General features: G+C 25.1%; 1 non-coding gene across 1 annotated transcript; it reads left to right on the top strand.

Annotated features, from left to right (window-relative positions):
• Positions 1 to 2,099: 2,099 nt before the first annotated feature.
• Positions 2,100 to 2,247, top strand: LOC117612310. Its single transcript, XR_004583351.1, has one exon. It is a non-coding gene; the product is annotated as a small nucleolar RNA snoR111 (small nucleolar RNA).
• Positions 2,248 to 9,990: the final 7,743 nt, after the last annotated feature.

Here is a 9,990-nt window from a genome sequence, read left to right as displayed (position 1 = left end):
TGCGACGAAATTTCGTCGGTGTAGGTCTATGCCGACAAAATTCGCCGGATTAGGTTTGGCCCGACGAAATTTCGTCGGCATAGATATTTTCGTCGGGAAAGGTCTATCCACTTGTGCCGACGAAATTTCGTGGGGAGAGGTTGTGTTCCTTTTTTTTATTTATTTAAATTTAAAAAAAAATTAAAATTTTTAATTTTTTTTTTGAAATTTTTTTCTTTACTTTTGCTTTTGGGCCAACTTCTTCAATTCAATACATGTAATTAGGTAAGGTAATACCTTAGCCCTTTTTTGATTACTTTAATTAGTGATTATGTTTTAATTATTATTTCTTCAGTGAATATTTAAATATTTTACTCAATTTCGTAAATTACTTGGTAAATAGTAATTAATTAATCATTAAAATACGTGCGTTCGTGTACAATACGTTTGCTTTCATTATACCGAGTCTTTAAGACGTATACGAAAGTACTATTGAAAAATACGTACTTACGTGTATAATATCGGTATTAAGAATTTTAACAACTAAATACTATTTATTAAGTAATATCACTTATGAGGTTAATTAAAATATTTAATACTATTTGTCGACTAGAGAAATAATTGTTAGAACATAATTACTAATGAATGTAATTAAATCAAGCTAAGATATTATTTAATTATGAAAATAAAAAAAAAAAATTCAGAATTTTTATTTTTTTAAAAAAGAAATAAACCTATCGCGACGAAATTTCGTCGGCATAGGTCTATGCCGACAAAATTCGCCGGATTAGGTTTTCCCCGACGAAATTTCGTCGGCATAGATATTTTCGTCGGGAGAGGTCTATTCACTTGTGCCGACGAAATTTCGTCGGGAGAGGTTGTGTTCCTTTTTTTTTTTTTTTTTTAATATTTGAAAAAAAATTAAAATTATTATTATTTTTTTTTGAATTTTTTTTTCTTTACTTTTGCTTTTGGGCCAACTTCTTCAATTCAATACATGTAATTAGGTAATACCTTATCCCTTTTTTAATTACCTTAATTAGTGATTATGTTTTAATTATTATTTCTTTAGTGAATATTTAAATATTTTACTCAATTTCGTAAATTACATGGTAAATAGTAATTAATTAATCATTAAAATATGTGCGTACGTGTACAATACGTTTGCTTTCATTATACCGAGTCTTTAAGACGTATACGAAAGTACTATTGAAAAATACGTACTTACGTGTATAATATCGGTATTAAGAATTTTAACAACTAAATACTATTTATTAAGTAATATCACTTGTGATGTTAATTAAAATATTTAATACTATTTGTCGACTAGAGAAATAATTGTTAGAACATAATTACTAATGAATGTAATTAAATCAAGCTAAGATATTATTTAATTATGAAAATAAAAAAAAATAATTTTCAGAATTTTTATTTTTAAAAAAAAGAAATAAACCTATCGCGACGAAATTTCGTCGGCATAGGTCTATGCCGACAAAATTCGCCGGATTAGGTTTTCCCCGACGAAATTTCGTCGGCATAGATATTTTCGTCGGGAGAGGTCTATTGATTTGTGCCGACGAAAGTTCGTCGGGAGAGGTTGTGTTCCTTTTTTTTTTTTTTTTTTAATTTTAAAAAAAAATTAAAATTTTTAATTTTTTTTTTTTTGAAATTTTTTTTCTTTACTTTTGCTTTTGGGCCAACTTCTTCAATTCAATACATGTAATTAGGTAATACCTTATCCCTTTTTTAATTACTTTAATTAGTGATTATGTTTTAATTATTATTTCTTTAGTGAATATTTAAATATTTTACTCAATTTCGTAAATTACTTGGTAAATAGTAAGTAATTAATCATTAAAATACGTGCGTACGTGTACCATACGTTTGCTTTCATTATACCGAGTCTTTAAGACGTATACGAAAGTACTATTGAAAAATACGTACTTACGTGTATAATATCGGTATTAAGAATTTTTAACAACTAAATACTATTTATTAAGTAATATCACTTATGATGTTAATTAAAATATTTAATACTATTTGTCGACTAGAGAAATAATTGTTAGAACATAATTACTAATGAATGTAATTAAATCAAGCTAAGATATTATTTAATTATGAAAATAAAAAAAAAATAATTTTCAGAATTTTTTTTTTTTAAAAAAAGAAATAAACCTATCGCGACGAAATTTCGTCGGCATAGGTCTATGCCGACAAAATTTGCCGGATTAGGTTTGCGCCGACGAAATTTGAGTTTTTCGTCGGCATAGGTCTATGCACTTGTGCCGACGAAATTTCGTCGCGATAGGTTGTGTTCCTTTTTTTTTTTTTTTTTTTTTTTTTTAAATTTAAAAAAAATTTAAAAAATTTTTTTTTTTTTTGAAATTTTTTTTCTTTACTTTTGCTTTTGGGCCAACTTCTTCAATTCAATACATGTAATTAGGTAATACCTTATCCCTTTTTTTAATTACTTTAATTAGTGATTATGTTTTAATTATTATTTCTTTAGTGAATATTTAAATATTTTACTCAATTTAAATTACTTGGTAAATAGTAATTAATTAATCATTAAAAATTAAAAAATGCGTCGCGTGTACAATACGTTTGCTTTCATTATACCGAGTCTTTAAGGCGATATTATACGGAAGTACTATTGAAAAAAAAAAATACGTACGTGCGTGTATAATATGGGTATTAAGAATTTTAACAACTAAATACTATTTATTAAGTAATATCACTTATGATGTTAATTAAAATATTTAATACTATTTGTTAGAACATAATTACTAATGAATGTAATTAAATCAAGCTAAGATATTATTTAATTATGAAAAGAAAAAAATAATAATAATTTTCAGAATTTTTATTTTTTAAAAAAAGAAATAAACCTCTTGCGACGAAATTTCGTCGGTATAGGTCTATGCCGACAAAATTCGCCGGATTAGGTTTGCTCCGGCGAAATTTCGTCGGCATAGATATTTTCGTCGGGAGAGGTCTATCCACTTGTGCCGACGAAATTTCGTTGGGAGATGTTGTGTTCCTTTTTTTTTTATATTTAAATTTAAAAAAAAAATTAAAATTTTTAATTTTTTTTTTGAAATTTTTTTTCTTTAGTTTTGCTTTTGGGCCAACTTCTTCAATTCAATACATGTAATTAGGTAATACCTTATCCCTTTTTTAATTACTTTAATTAGTGATTATGTTTTAATTATTATTTCTTTAGTGAATATTTAAATATTTTACTCAATTTCGTAAATTACTTGGTAAATAGTAATTAATTAATCATTAAAATACGCGCGTACGTGTACAATACTTTTGCTTTCATTATACCGAGTCTTTTTGACGTATACGGAAGTACTATTGAAAAATACGTACGTACGTGTATAATATGGGTATTAAGAATTTTAACAACTAAATACTATTTATTAAGTAATATCACTTATAATGTTAATTAAAATATTTAATACTATTTATCGACTAGAGAAATAATTGTTAGAACATAATTACTAATGAATGTAATTAAATCAAGCTAAGATATTATTTAATTATGAAAATAAAAAAAATAATAATTTTCAGAATTTTTATTTTTTAAAAAAAGAAATAAACCTATCGCGACGAAATTTCGTCGGCATAGGTCTATGCCGACAAAATTCGCCGGATTAGGTTCTTTCCGACGAAATTTCGTCGGCATAGATATTTTCGTCGGGAGAGGTCTATTGACTTGTGCCGACGAAATTTCGTCGGGAGAGGTTGTGTTCCTTTTTTTTTTTCTTTTTTTTTTTTATAAATATTTTAAAAAAAATTAAAATTATTATTATTTTTTTTTGAATTTTTTTTTCTTTACTTTTGCTTTTGGGCCAACTTCTTCAATTCAATACATGTAATTAGGTAATACCTTAACCCTTTTTTAATTACTTTAATTAGTGATTATGTTTTAATTATTATTTCTTTAGTGAATATTTAAATATTTTACTCAATTTCGAAAATTACTTGGTAAATAGTAATTAATTAATCATTAAAATACGTGCGTACGTGTACAATACGTTTGCTTTCATTATACCGAGTCTTTAAGACTTTAAGGCATTATGAAAAGTACTATTGAAAAAAAAATATTTACGTACGTGTGTATAATATGGGTATTAAGAATTTTAACAACTAAATACTATTTATTAAGTAATATCACTTATGATGTTAATTAAAATATTTAATACTATTTATCGACTAGAGAAATAATTGTTAGAACATAATTACTAATGAATGTAATTAAATCAAGCTAAGATATTATTTAATTATGAAAAAAAAAAAAAAAAAAAAATTCAGAATTTTTATTTTTTAAAAAAAGAAATAAACCTATCGCGACGAAATTTCGTCGGCATAGGTCTATGCCGACAAAATTCGCCGGATTAGGTTTTCCCCGACGAAATTTCGTCGGCATAGATATTTTCGTCGGGAGAGGTCTATGCCCTTGTGCCGACGAAATTTCGTCGGGAGAGGTTGTGTTCCTTTTTTTTTTTTTTTTTTAATTTTAAAAAAAAATTAATTTTTAATTTTTTTTTTTGAAATTTTTTTTCTTTACTTTTGCTTTTGGGCCAACTTCTTCAATTCAATACATGTAATTAGGTAATACCTTATCCCTTTTTTAATTACTTTAATTAGTTATTATGTTTTAATTATTATTTCTTTAGTGAATATTTAAATATTTTACTCAATTTCGTAAATTACTTGGTAAATAGTAATTAATTAGTCATTAAAATACGCGCGTACGTGTACAATACGTTTGCTTTCATTATCCCGAGTCTTTTTGACGTATACGGAAGTACTATTGAAAAATACGTACGTACGTGTATAATATGGGTATTAAGAATTTTAACAACTAAATACTATTTATTAAGTAATGTTACTTATGATGTTAATTAAAATATTTAATACTATTTGTTAGAACATAATTACTAATGAATGTAATTAAATCAAGCTAAGATATTATTTAATTATGAAAAAAAAAAAAAAATAATAATTTTCGGAATTTTTATTTTTTTTAAAAATGAAATAAACCTCTCGCGACGAAATTTCGTCGGCATAGGTCTATGCCGACAAAATTTGCCGGATTAGGTTTGCCCCGACGAAATTTGAGTTTTTCGTCGGCATAGGTCTATGCACTTGTGCCGACGAAATTTCGTCGCGATACGTTGTGTTCCTTTTTTTTTTTTTTTTATAAAAAAAAAAAATTTAAATTTTTAATAATAATAATAATTTTTTTTTTTATTTTTTATTTTTAGAATTTGCTTCTTTACTTTTGCTTTAGGGCCAACTTCTTCAATTCAATACACGTAATTATAGCCGTTTTTTAATTACTTTAACTAGTGATTATGTTTTAATTATTATTTCTTTAGTGAATATTTAAATATTTTACTCAATTTCGTAAATTACTTGGTAAATAGTAATTAATTAATCATTAAAATACCTGCGTACGTGTACAATACGTTTGCTTTCATTATACCGAGTCTTTAAGACTTATACGAAAGTACTATTGAAAAATACGTACGTACGTGTATAATATGGGTATTAAAAATTTTAACAACTAAATACTATTTATTAAGTAATATCACTTATGATGTTAATTAAAATATTTAATACTATTTATCGACTAGAGAAATAATTGTTAGAACATAATTACTAATGAATGTAATTAAATCAACCTAAGATATTATTTAATTATGAAAAAAAAAAAAAAATAATTTTCGGAATTTTTATTTTTTTTTAAAATGAAATAAACCTTTCGCGACGAAATTTCGTCGGCATAGGTCTATGCCGACAAAATTTGCCGGATTAGGTTTGCCCCGACGAAATTTGAGTTTTTTGTCGGCATAGGTCTATGCACTTGTGCCGACGAAATTTCGTCGCGATAGGTTGTGTTCCCTTTTTTTTTTAAAAAAAAAAAAAAATTTAAATGTTTAAAAATTTTTTTTTTTTTTTTTTTTTTTGAGAATTTGTTTCTTTACTCTTGCTTTTGGGCCAACTTCTTGAATTCAATACATGTAATTATAGCCCTTTTTTAATTACTTTAACTAGTGATTATGTTTTAATTATTATTTCTTTACCGAATATTTAAATATTTTATTCAATTTCGTAAATTACTTGGTAAATAGTAATTAATTAATCGTGAAAATACGTGCGTACGTGTACAATACGTTTGCTTTCATTATACCGAGTCTTTAAGACGTATAAGGAAGTACTATTGAAAAATACGTACGTACGTGTATAATATGGGTATTAAGAATTTTAACAACTAAATACTATTCATTAAGTAATGTCACTTATGATGTTAATTAAAATATTTAATACTATTTATCGACTAGAGAAATAATTGTTAGAACATAATTACTAATGAATGTAATTAAATCAACCTAAGATATTATTTAATTATTAAAAAAAATAATAATAATTTTCAGAATTTTTATTTTTTTAAAAATGAAATAAACCTATCGCGACGAAATTTCGTCGGCATAGGTCTATGCCGACAAAATTTGCCGGATTGGGTTTGCCCCGACGAAATTTGAGTTTTTCGTCGGCATAGGTCTATGCACTTGTGCCGACGAAATTTTGTCGCGATAGGTTGTGTTCCTTTTTTTTTTTTTTTTTAAAAAAAAAAAATAATTTTTAATTTTTAATTTTAATTTTTTTTTTTTTTTGAGACCTTACTTTTGCTTTTGGGCCAACTTCTTCAATTCAATACATGTAATTATAGCCCTTTTTTCATTACTTTAACTAGTGATTATGTTTTAATTATTATTTCTTTAGTGAATATTTAAATATTTTACTCAATTTCATAAATTACTTGGTAAATAGTAATTAATTAATCATTAAAATACGTGCGTACGTGTACAATACGTTTGCTTTCATTATACCGGTCTTTAAGACGTATCCAAAAGTACTATTGAAAAATACGTACGTACGTGTATAATATGGGTATTAAGAATTTTAACAACTAAATACTTTTTATTAAGTAATATCACTTATGATGTTAATTAAAATATTTAATACTATTTATCGACTAGAGAAATAATTGTTAGAACATAATTACTAATGAATGTAATTAAATCAAGCTAAGATATTATTTAATTATGAAAAGAAAAAAAAATAATAATTTTCAGAATTTTTATTTTTTTAAAAATGAAATAAACCTATCGCGACGAAATATCATCGGCATAGGTCTATGCCGACAAAATGTGCCGGTTTAGGTTTTTCCCGACGAAATTTGAGTTTTTCGTCTGCATAGGTCTATGCACTTGTGCCAACGAAATTTCGTCGCGATAGGTTGTGGTCCTTTTTTTATTTTTTTATTTTTAAAAAAATAAATTTAAAATTTTATTTTATTTTATTTTTTTTTTGAGACCTTACTTTTTCTTTTGGGCCAACTTCTTCAATTCAATACATGTAATTATAGCCCTTTTTTAATTACTTTAACTAGTGATTATGTTTTAATTATTATTTCTTTAGTGAATATTTAAATATTTTACTCAATTTCGTAAGTTACTTGGTAAATAGTAATTAATTAATCATTAAAATACGTGCGTACGTGTACAATACGTTTGCTTTCATTATACCGAGTCTTTAAGACGTATACAAAAGTACTATTGAAAAATACGTACGTACGTGTATAATATGGGTATTAAGAATTTTAACTAAATACTATGTATTAAGTAATATCACTTATGATGTTAATTAAAATATTTAATACTATTTATCGACTAGAGAAATAATTGTTAGAACATAATTACTAATGAACGTAATTAAACAAGCTAAGATATTATTTAATTATGAAAAGAAAAAAAAAATAATTTTCAGAATTTTTATTTTTTTTAAAATGAAATAAACCTATAGCGACGAAATTTCGTCGGCATCGGTCTATGCCGACGAAATTTGCCGGATTAGGTTTGCCCCGACGAAATTTGAGTTTTTCGTCGGCATAGGTCTATGCACTTGTGCCGACGAAATTTCGTCGCGATAGGTTGTGTTCCCTTTTTTTAAAAAAAAAAAAAATAAATTTAAATGTTTAATAATATTTTTTTTTTTTTTTTTTTTTGAGAATTTGTTTCTTTACTTTTGCTTTTGGGCCAACTTCTTCAATTCAATACATGTAATTATAGCCCCTTTTTAATTACTTTAACTAGTGATTATGTTTTAATTATTATTTCTTTACCGAATATTTAAATATTTTACTCAATTTCGTAAATTACTTGGTAAATATTAATTAATTAATCGTGAAAATACGTGCGTACGTGTACAATACGTTTGCTTTCATTATACCGAGTCTTTAAGACTTATACGAAAGTACTATTGAAAAATACGTACGTACGTGTATAATATGGGTATTAAGAATTTTAACAACTAAATATTATTTATTAAGTAATATCACTTATGATGTTAATTAAAATATTTAATACTATTTATCGACTAGAGAAATAATTGTTAGAACATAATTTCTAATGAATGTAATTAAATCAACCTAAGATATTATTTAATTATTAAAAAAAAATAATAATAATTTTCAGAATTTTTATTTTTTTAAAAATTAAATAAACCTATCGCGACGAAATTTCGTCGGCATAGGTCTATGCCGACAAAATTTGCCGGATTAGGTTTGCCCCGACGAAATTTGAGTTTTTCGTCGGCATAGGTTTATGCACTTGTGCCGACGAAATTTTGTCGCGATAGGTTGTGGTCCTTTTTTTTTTTTTAAAAAAAAAAATAATAATTTTTAATTTTTAATTTTGAATTTTTTTTTTTTTTTGAGACCTTACTTTTGCTTTTGGGCCAACTTCTTCAATTCAATACATGTAATTATAGCCCTTTTTTAATTACTTTAACTAGTGATTATGTTTTAATTATTATTTCTTTAGTGAATATTTAAATATTTTACTCAATTTCGAAAATTACTTGGTAAATAGTAATTAATTAATCATTAAAATACGCGCGTACGTGTACAATACGTTTGCTTTCATTATACCGAGTCTTTTTGACGTATACGGAAGTACTATTGAAAAAAACGTACGTACGTGTATAATATGGGTATTAAGAATTTTAACAACTAAATACTATTTATTAAGTAATATCACTTATGATGTTAATTATAATATTTAATACTATTTATCGACTAGAGAAATAATTGTTAGAACATAATTACTAATGAATGTAATTAAATCAACCTAAGATATTATTTAATTATTAAAAAAAAAAAATAATAATTTTCAGAATTTTTATTTTTTTAAAAATGAAATAAACCTATCGCGACGAAATTTCGTCGGCATAGGTCTATGCCGACAAAATTTGCCGGATTAGGTTTGCCCAGACGAAATTTGAGTTTTTCGTCGGCATAGGTCTATGCACTTGTGCCGACGAAATTTCGTCGCGATAGGTTTTGTTCCTTTTTTTTTTTTTAAAAAAATACATTTAAATTTTTAATATTTTTTTTTTTTTTTTTTTGAGAATTTGTTTCTTTACTTTTGCTTTTGGGCCAACTTCTTCAATTCAATACATGTAATTATAGCCCTTTTTTAATTACTTAAACTAGTGATTATGTTTTAATTATTATTTCTTTAGTGTATATCTAAATATTTTACTCAATTTCGTAAATTACTTGGTAAATAGTAATTAATTAATCATTAAAATACGTGCGTACGTGTACAATACGTTTGCTTTCATTATACCGGTCTTTAAGACGTATACAAAAGTACTATTGAAAAATACGTACATACGTGTATAATATGGGTATTAAGAATTTTAACAACTAAATACTATTTATTAAGTAATATCACTTATGATGTTAATTAAAATATTTAATACTATTTATCGACTAGAGAAATAATTGTTAGAACATAAATACTAATGAATGTAATTAAATCAACCTAAGATATTATTTAATTATTAAAAAAAAATAATAATAATTTTCAGAATTTTTATTTTTTTAAAAATGAAATAAACCTATCGCGACGAAATTTCGTCGGCATAGGT

Source organism: Prunus dulcis, chromosome 8 (genome assembly GCF_902201215.1).
Source record: "Prunus dulcis chromosome 8, ALMONDv2, whole genome shotgun sequence".
Classification (NCBI taxonomy): domain Eukaryota; kingdom Viridiplantae; phylum Streptophyta; class Magnoliopsida; order Rosales; family Rosaceae; genus Prunus; species Prunus dulcis.
The sequence above is the reverse complement of the archived record's forward strand: the minus strand, read 5'-3'. Positions and strand labels throughout refer to the sequence as shown.